We start from the raw sequence: 10,247 nt of genomic DNA on the forward strand, positions 1-10,247 counted from the left end.
TTCGGTCCCTCCCCTTCCTGCCGGGGCCGAGCCGGGACGGGGGAACCGGGGGGGCCGCGGCTCCGGCATGAGGCGGCGGGGAGCGAGCGGGGAGCCCGTGGCGGGGCGGCGCTCAGCTGGAACGAGCGTGGCTTTTCTTCAAAATAGCGTGGTTTAATCGGGGGAGAAGAGCGCACACTTTTTTTCTTCTCACAGAAGTCTTGGAAAAGCTTTTGGGTGTGGATAGCCGACCCTAGGCGGGTTTCAGTCTCCACGGCAGCTCCCGGCGTGGATCTTGCCCCTCACGGCCACATTCCCCGGCCGGAGCCGGCCGGAGGGTGCTTGGGGCTGCTCCAACACCCGGCTCCTCCACCGGCCTCCCTCCAGCTTCGGCACCCCTGTTCCTGTCACAGCCTCTTTCTCCAGCCTTGCCATTCTGGCTCGTCCTCTGACAGCTTCCCTCTAATTTCGGCATCCCTGTTCCACAGCCTCTCTCCAGCCTTGGCATCTGAATTGTTCCACGAGCCTCTGGCTCCTGTGCCATCTCCCCTACAGCTGTGCTACCCCGGCTTCTCCACTGGTTCCGGCTTTGGTTTCATCTTGGTGTGAACTCATTCCCACCATGCAAACACACTTGGGTTGGAAGCTGGTTGGGCATCCTGGGGGTTGGTGTGGTGTTAACTCTCCCATCCAGGGGATTTGTTGCAGGTCAGGTTATAAAGTGGAAAAAACAGAGACTCTGTGCAGGAATGGGGAAGCAAAAGAAGCAAAAGAAGTCAGTGTTTGGGATGTTCTGTGTACGGGAATGCCAGGTTCAGGCTGGATGGGTGGAACAGATATCAGATGAGTTGCACTCTACTCCAAAGAGGTAACAGCAGCATCTCCTGAACACATTCTTGCTCAGGAGTCCCTGTCTATCAGCATCCAGAGACCCTGTCTATCAGTAGGAGGAAGGAAAATAGTCCTGGACTTTGGGGAATGCTCAACACCTGCTACCTTGGGGAAGAGGCAGTAGGACAACCCTCGTGGGAGGAAGCCTGTAAACCCAATTAGTGCCTATGGACTTGGCTGTAAGACAGGAGACAAGTGGRTGAGGTCTTCCCTCAAGATCTTGGGAAAGAGCTTTAATTGTAGAGATAGAGGGAATATTCATATGGGTCTGCCTAAATCTACCCCTGCTTTTCCTTTCTGATTAGATCCTTGCTGATGTCTGAAGTGTTTCAGCCAGACAAAGTGGAGGCAAAGGCTACATCTAATGCATAGCTTCTACTAGGGGTTGGTGTATGCAGGTTTACCTGGGGTCACTCTGACAGGTCTAACAGATTGTGCTGCATTCCTCAAGCTGCCGGCAGCAGACCCTCCCTGCTGGCAGAGTGCTCCAGGGAGCCCTCAGGAAGCATCACCCATCTCACTGCAGATGTGGCTGATGACAGACAACTGGAGCTGACAGTAATTGGAGTGGTGGAGTTGCGCAGGAACAAGGCAGTAATCCATGAAACCCTTGATGATATCAGCCTGTGTCATGCTGGACATCCAGGCTTCTGCTGGCCCAGAAGCACATCATCAGTTCCAGCTCTGCTGGTCGGTTCAGTTCATAGATGAGGTTCGAACACTACTGCATAAAGGAGGGGAGCTGTCCCGATGCTTGCCCCGGTTCCTGCAGCTCTTGCAATGTTTTATAAACTGACTGGGCTTCATCGAGCCTTGCAAGGTATTCTCACTTTAGGGCCAAGAGTTTGGCATTGTTTTTGCTATTAGAAGGCTCCTCTAGCTTGCAGCTGTTTCAAGAAACCATTGTTCACTGGCAATTTCTGCCTAAGATTATTCTTAACTGGTTGAAATTACTTTTATATGCAAAGGATGTAGGCAGCATGCATTTACCTGGGGATGGAAAAGCAGGTTTTTGTTCATCTGACAGAAGTCAGCTGATGGATGCCTGAGTCAGATCTTTTAATAGTGCAGGCCTAAACACCACTCCAACAGTTTACTCATTTGGGTAAAGATTTGGGTCTTTGAGCTGGGCAGTTGCTAGTAATTATCCGTCACTCTGATGCTTTAATTAGAACGAGTAAGTTTTGTTTGCAGCAGCATACAAGTGTGTGGTACTAAAATCAAACACTGTTTTCTGTTGCAGTTCCTACTTACTCCTTCCGAGCATCTGCAAATTAACAAATCCATTGATGCTTGCTGAGGTTTTACATGGCATTGGCCACAGAGTTCTGCACAGGGCTGATCAGAAACAGATGCAGGGGATGATGGACAGCACAAACATCAGGCTTTTCAATGTGTATTGGCTAGAAAAAGGGCAGGTCGCCACATCAGAAACACACAGGTTGTTCTTTACTGCAATAATGTGTGATGTGAACAAATATCAAGAAAGAGTTTGTGTGCTTTTAATAGTCACAGATACATTTCCATGTAATTTCAGGTATTAGGAGTCTAAAATTGGAATGAAGAATTTTCCCCGCCGTGCCTTGTCTCCAAAGGGCACCAGTTGACGTCAAATGCCTCCCAATAAAAAGGTGCTCAAAATTCTGGCAGGATGGGATGAAATTTTTGCCAAGCATACATATTTTATTAATATAACTTGCATAATGGTATGACTGCAAGCTTATGAGTCATTCACAAAATCTACAAAATAAAGTACAAAATCTCTTGTGTAACTGAATTTTTATCTAGGGTAGTTAAAAGAAGTCTAAAGTAAGCATAAAGACTACTTAAACAAATAGGTTTTCCAATCTCTTTCCRCGTCTTCCTGTGGTTTACAAAAAAACTTATCACAAATTTTTGTTCTGTTGTCTTCCTCTGAAACTCTAAACCATCAGGATTTCCTATTTTTTTCTTTTTAATTGGATCCATTCAGTCCCACCCAGTTTTAACACACAATAACAAAGACAAGTACCTTTCAATTCTTCCTCTACTCTTTTTGTTCATAGCATGTTCAGTAAATGGAAATTGGAATTTTAAGTAATGGAATTTCTGTTTGTTGATAAGTGTAGTTTGATAACATCCTAGCTCTAAAAAGAAACAATTACAATCCTTACTATTGAAAAGGAAGGTTTCTTTCCATATCTATGGATTCATATATTTCTGCATATATTGTAAACATCTTTAATGACATATGTTATAAACATCTTTAATGACATAAATGGTAAGTCCTCTGTTCAATTATCGAGGTCTGGAGAGACCTCCTGGTCTCCATCCCACTGATGAATGGAGATTTTCTCTCCTCAGACAGAAGACGTAAACTTTGACACCGACCAAGAGAAAATTAGAGTCTTGCTTGAGGTATGGTATTTTGTAATTCCCTAATACTGAGCTGAAATTTAATTTAAAAAAAAATTCAAAATTAATTTTGAATAATTTCTGGAGACATATTTGGGTGATATGCCTGAAAATTTTTATTTAYCTGAATTTTCTCTTTCATTACATTGAAATGTGGCAAATCCCTAAATTTGGTACAATGTATCACATACAAACCTGAGGGAAAAAACCCCCAAACTTTTAGCCTTCATCATCTAGAACTCTGTTCCCCATGCATTTGGTCCTTTCTTCTCTATGCAACTTCTGCTAGGGAAGCCAAATGGCGCTGCTGTCAGTTCTTGGAGTCAGCAGAAATTCAAGGTAGCTAACTTGAGGCCCACATTATAAATTAAACAAATGTAATATTTGCTTTTAGCAAACCACAGGCATTTTTCTGGACTGGGTACAGGCGCAGGCGAGGTTATGACCCCAAAGTGAGTCCAAAAGGAAGAGCAGCACGATGAATGAGGCGTTGCCCCAGTGAATCTCAAACATTGCAGCTATGCAGGAGTGGCCAGCCTGTAGCTCACGTCTGTCTGCTGGTTTTATCCGAAAAGAACTTTCCCAAGATGAGATGCATTCTCTCAGGTGTAAACTAAATTATGAAATTACAGAAAAATATATGACCTATGTCCCATTGCTTTTTATAAGCTTGATTTGTACAAAGATTTATACATATGAGAATTACAATACCATTTTTCTTGGATTCTTAAACTGTAGGGTTAGAGTACTCTATAGGCAGAAATTGCAGATSGGTGAGCTCTGTGACTGGTGAGACAGAAAAGCCTTGTGTATTTAGGAATATGCTTTAAACTCCTTATACTCTAAGGGTTTCAAAGTCAATAGGAATCCATGCTAACAAAATAAAACACATAGCTTTTAAGTACAGCTTACCTTGTCAACTAGCAGATTTTTGGAAAATGCTTTTATCTGYAATCATAAAATCCATGCAGATTAAAAATTCTGTGTACTCGTTGGACATTCTCTCACTTAATCTCCATTTGSTACAGAAACAATGATTTGCTTGGGACTGATAGCATTCCCTCCAGTGCCACAGTGCACTTATCCTTAATCATCAAGGTGAATAATCCTCCCCTCAGGACACTAGTCTTCTCCAGGTGAAATTAATCCTGAGATTCTTGGTATTAAGGGAGGCTTCCCAGAGGAGGGGTTGCGAAATATAGTTGCTGTTTTGTGAAACGGATCCAGTAAAGCAAGTTAAAAATTGTCTGCTTTGGTTTGCAGATGCAGTGGGTGACTTTTGATCCCAGGATGATGAAGAAAAGGTTTTATATGTCATCACATCTCTGCTTCTGTTTTGTTTTGTAGTTTCTTTTCCTCCCTATCTTACCCATGCACAGATTTAAGTGCAATCAAGGTTGAAAAAGCCCATAGATTAAACTATGRTTTATAACAAATCCAAAAGCAAAATTAAACTATTGTTCAACTATTTTATATATAGTGTGCATATATATTCATACATAAATATCTTGCAATTGTTTGGTACAAGTATATGATGTAACGCACTACATTACTAACCAATGTTCTCATGATTCACAGGTTGAATAAAAGACTAACTAACTGAAGAAGAACTCAAAACAACTCTGATAGGTATAATAAATTTGCACTGAAGTCACATGACAAAATGTTAGCATAAGAGASAATTTTGACAGAAACCTTGGAGATCATCTAGGGCTAGGAATGTGAGGAAAAAAAACCTCATCCATCTGCCTCCATTCAGCCTTTGCAAGGGTTATCCAGGCCATCAGCCTGTAGATGGGTATCACCTGTAGCTGTCAGTGACAGAGGCAGCACGCGTTGACCATGGTCCTTTAATACAAAACAAACATGGTCACTTTTGCAGCTGTTCCTTGGGGCTTTTCAGGACCATGCTTCTGGGAGAGTATTGGCCACTGCTGGTTGTTATAAAACACAAAATGCTCTTTTGCCAGGGCTGCAAAAGAGCTCTTTTGCTTCCTGCTAGGGTTTGAAAATTCTTCTCTGATCCCTTGTTTGGGGAGTGATCCAGGGCAGGGGTGGAGTCACCATCCCTGACAGGATTTGAGAGAAATGTAGATGTGGTACTTCGGGACATGGCTGGTCTTGGCAGTGCTGGATTAAGAGTTGGACTCGATGGTCTCAAGGGTCTTTCCCAACCTAAATTATTTGGYGAATCTGTGATTCTTCTCATATTCTTTCAGCAGCTGTCTGGGAAAGAAGATGTCAGTAATTACAAAAGTACTCCCATAGTGTTTCCTTCTGCACTTGTGACATGGTATGGAAAGAACAAAACCTCTGGCAAACAAGAAATTCCTGTTGAGAGGGAGGGAAATTACAATGCTGGGCTCTCTCCACTCCATAAATGCAGGTTGGCTGGATGGGGGTTGGTGGATGCGGAGCATTTAGCAGCCTASTTAGCATCTGGTTCATCCTGTGTTTAACTTAGTTAACTAGGGCCTCATCTGAAAGTGACATTAACATGTTTAGAGCTGCATTAATRTTAACAATCTTGTATCTGCTTACAGTCTACATCCCTGAGTCCATTACATACACTGCTCTGCCATTTCTTCCCTCTTCAGATGTTTTCTCAGTTGCATGGATTAAGTTCTTCACCATCGTTGGCATGGCTCCCTACAGACTAAGTTTCACAAGTCTTTTCTTAGGTTAATACCACACTGGTGCCTCTTAAGAAGCTCAGTTTCTTGTCAAAACAGTACAAAGGAAGCCGAAGCAAGGACAGACTGGTACAGGAATGTTTTATGGGAAATTGTGACACTGCTTCCCAGTAAAGTATTTCTCTTTTCAGAAATGTGTGAAAACAAAGAGCTGGGATTGCTTGGAAGGGAAACATGGGCAGCACGGGAAGTATTTTACAGCTGTGTGTTGCTTTGAAGGCAGCAGTTTTCATCGTTAAACAGGCAAGCAAATTGAAGGGGCATTGAGCTAAACCATGGATAAGTGAGTATGAGGGCCATAGCACTTGGTGCAGCTGGGTGAAAGCCTCTGTGATGCACTGCTCAAGAACATCCCTGCTTGCAGCAGCTYCCCTTCCTGCCCATGCTCCTCTGAAATCAGACATATGGCGTTAATGAAGCCAAAGCSCGGATAGCTTCCACTCAGCACCATGGCTTTCTCTTGGGAGAAGTTGTCATCTCTCCTTTCTCTTTTAAGCTGCTGGCTTTGCATTGGCCCTGAGGWGTGTGGCTGAGTAGCCGTGCACTGCAGCAAAACCCAGTTCTGCACACGTTCAGGAGCAAGCATGAGCATGGGGGTGCAGAGAATTTGATTTGCGGTGAAAGCACTTGGTAGAACAACGCAGCACGATTTATATGTGGCTCGTGTGCAARTCATTATTAGCTGTGACAGAGGAGGAGAGTCTTTTTGCACATCACAAACCCACAAATCTATCATTTTTACGCAAAGCCACGTGCTGTTTCTCAAAGGAAAACAGCACTGTGAGCTGAGGCAATGCTCTGCTCCCTGTGGGCAGTGACCACCCTAATGCCACCTRTGGGTGTCCAGTGCCCTGCGCCGTGCTGTGTAGGTGACAGGAACTCCATCTRCAAACACACTATGGCTGTCACAAACGTGGGCAGGCAGCTCTGGAGGAACTTGGGTTTTGTGTGCAGCAGCCCCAAAACGTTGCAAAATCCGGAGTATTTCGAGTCACCACAGAGCAGCAGAGGACTAACAGCTTGGGGAAATGAATGTGTGTAGTGACTGGTGATGGCAGTGCCTATGACAGAGGCACCATGCCCAGGCTTGTACTGCCAGAAGCAGCCTGGCCACCCCTGCTCATGGCAGTGCTGTGCTCTGCCCTGGCACCAGGAAAGAAACCCTGCCTTGTGTCTGAATTCTCAGGCTACTTCCAGATGAGAAGCACAAAAGCTCCCTGGCAGGGGAGTGGAGCTGGACCCCCAGCATCTGTGCTGGGAAGTGAATGACACCCTTGGCCCATGCCTGCTCTCCCCTCACAGCTCTGCTGTGACTCACCCCAGTGAGCTTGATGACAGATATCTCCTGCTCTTCTCTCCTGAGGCTCCAGGCCGTAGTGTAGCAGTATTACTCCACTTCAGGGTGGAGTAAAAAGTTAAATAATTAATGTGCAATTATTAAGTGTGGCAAAAATAATAGCCTTGAGTGAGAAAATAAACTCATCCTTCTGTTAAGACCCTGAAAATAGATTATATTTTTGCAAATAACACAGTATGAGTGCAAGTGCCCACCTACTACACCAGGCAACAGGAAGTGCCTCCTCCATCACTCAGAATTTGTCGAAACGGGAGGAAATGTGGTCACTTGTTCTTGCCAGGGACCTACTTCAAACCTCTGCAAATATTGGCTTCCCACTGCCCTCAGTGAGTTTCAGATMAAGTCCAAAAAACATTATTTCTTCAGCGGTAAAGCGTGGAAACAGCACTTGGCATGAGCCAGGTTAAGAGACTTGCACATGCGATAATCCCCTTCCCCCGTGTAGGGGAAAAACCGGAAAAAATGGATAAATCAGGACACCAATATCTGTTAACCTTTTAAATAGGATTCCAGAAAGTTCTGCCAGCATTCTGTACTATTGTCAGAAGATACCCGATCCTTTTAAATCTCAAATCTGCTGCCAGTGTGTGTCATCGGGCTGCTAATTTGTAAAGAAGAAAGAGTCAAAGAGTTGTGTGCCACCTCGCCTGCATCTGTGCGGCGATGCCGACGCAGACTTTTCCTCCACATCCTCTGCTTGTACTGCCCAACCATGTGGGCTTACAGCAGGAGTCGAGAGACTGGCTTCGTATTCCGCAGGGAAAATCCCTGGGGAGCCAGGACGCCTCTGGGGATGGGAAATATTAAATACAGCCCATACAGCAAAATGCGAACGGGAATTCCAAAGCCCTGGAGGGCTTGGGGGAATTATGGCAKTGGTCTGAGGTGAGGAGCAGTATTTTTCTTGGACAGTGGTTTATCTTGGGGGACGGGTGCCCTGTTCCCAGATTTGGACGGGGTGAGTGCGTGACTGCCGCTGATTTTCCTCTCCCTCTGACCGCAATCCTGCCGTTCCCCGCTGCTCCTCGCTGCCTGCGTTCCGCCGTGTTTACAGAGCAGATCTTTATGAGATGCACAAGGCGTGACTCACCCGCAGCAGTGCCCGGGCTCTGGCAAATTGGATTGTTAGAGCTGAAACTTTCCTTTCCCTACCCTGACGCTGCAGACGAGCCGGGCTCCGCTCCACAGACCTRTTGACAAGACGGGGCTTGTACGCTTTGTTTCTCTTGTTTGTCTTGCCAAAAATCCTGTGCGGGAAGGTTCTCAAGATTCATTCTCACTCGGATCTGAATTTCTGGGCAGAGAGACATTTTTTAGACAAGTTAGACGCTACTGTGCTTGTGCTGTTGGGGTGTCTCCCGCCTGTTTGTGGGACAGCCCTGCCTCCCTCCTCCCATCCTTACCATGTAGGCCAGGGCTTTGTAAAACAGCCAAAGATTTTATACCCTTGTCTTTCACAGCTGAAGATCTGAAGATGTCTGTTAGACAATTTGAGACTTTACCAAATAGATTTCACCANCCCCCCCAGTGCTGGTTCTTTCAAGGTAACTTATACCTGGGTTAATATTGCTGTATACAGGCTTCTGTCTCTTCAGCCACAAGTCCTCCGGAAAAGGTCCATGATGTACCCTGGTTCCTCCCATTCCTGGGAATAAAAACAACATCAATTAAGCATCATTACTTTGGTTAAATTATATTGTTCAGCTATTTTTTTTTTCCCCAGGTACTCTGATGATATTTGTGGTTCTTAAGCATATCCCTATCATACTGAGAAATGCTGAAAGATGTGGCAGAAGGAAAGAATCTGAGGAATGTAAGCTCTTACACTAAAACAGCCCTTTCAGGTGCTCAAAATGGCTCAGAGCATCAGTGCCGTGATGGTGGTGGGCTCTCCTGTCTAGGGGTACACTTCCTCCCAGCTTGAATCTCCTCTTTTTCAGGGTGCCCCAGGAGGAGAGCAGGCTTTGATTTTTGCTGCTTTTTCTCTGGGGAACTCCCTTTGCCCCGCTGGGGCTGTGACTCATTTCCTCCCTATGGCTCATCTCGTCCTGTCTGCTGCCAGAGCTTACAACTCGCTCTTCCCCTTTGCAGCAGCAAAACTTGTTACAAAAGCAAGTGAAGCCATCACGTTGTCGGAAATCTTGCCCCCTTCCCTGCAGCACATAGAGAGCTTTGTCTGTGAGGTTCTGTATACGGTGTGATATGTAAGGAAAAGTAGGGGAAAAATCCAGTTATTTGCATGGCAAGCCATTTTATATTCCTGTTGTGCAAATGTGGGGGGATGCAAGGGCAATAATATTGGTGAGGCTTTAAATGGTGAAGAAGCCTCAAGATTCAGTCTCAGGTTTGTTAACAAAAATTTGAAGTTTCAGTAGTGAATGAAAGTAGGCTGAAAATTCAGAGTGAATTTTCAGTAGGCTGAAATCACCATGCTGGCAGTGACAGCYGCTGAAGTTCTTGAGGTGAGAGGCATCCTGAAAGCGAGCTGGCCAGGAAATTGGGGTGCACATTTCCCTGCCCTGTGGGTGGGACCTTTCCTTTGCACGTGCAGCAGAACTTCGGTGTTTATGTTGTTCAAGATAAGTGATCTTCCTTTGCCTATGAAACRAATACTTTCTGAGATTGAAAACACAAAAATTTTAGTTATTTTCTTGCCTTCCTAAATTTGTTTTCACCTGTCACTCATATTTAATTTGTGACATTATTTATATAAATTTTGGAGCAGGAGGCAAAGAAAACTGAGTGGTAGGAGTCTTAAAATTATTCAATYATCTCCTTTTAAAATAACTGAACTCTGGCTTTTGGCTTCCTACAGCTACAGGGGAAAATAAGGACTTTTAGGGTGGATTTTTTTTTTTTTTTCAATTCTTCATCTGCTTGAAAAGCCCACTGATGATGTGCCAGTGAGTTTTTTTGCTTCTGTGAAAAGTTTC

The 10,247-nt window shown here is 44.8% G+C and overlaps 1 long non-coding RNA gene across 1 annotated transcript; it reads right to left on the reverse strand.

Annotated features, from left to right (window-relative positions):
• Window positions 1-6,186: 6,186 nt before the first annotated feature.
• LOC130579759 (uncharacterized) lies at window positions 6,187-9,297 on the reverse strand. Its single transcript, XR_008966049.1, has 3 exons — window positions 9,140-9,297; window positions 8,870-8,959; window positions 6,187-8,608 (listed from the first exon to the last, which is right to left on the reverse strand). It is a non-coding gene; the product is annotated as an uncharacterized LOC130579759 (long non-coding RNA).
• Window positions 9,298-10,247: the final 950 nt, after the last annotated feature.

This window comes from Malurus melanocephalus, unplaced genomic scaffold, assembly GCF_030028575.1.
Source record: "Malurus melanocephalus ecotype Western Australia unplaced genomic scaffold, MMel_1.1 scaffold_291, whole genome shotgun sequence".
In the NCBI taxonomy this organism is placed as follows: Eukaryota; Metazoa; Chordata; class Aves; order Passeriformes; family Maluridae; genus Malurus; species Malurus melanocephalus.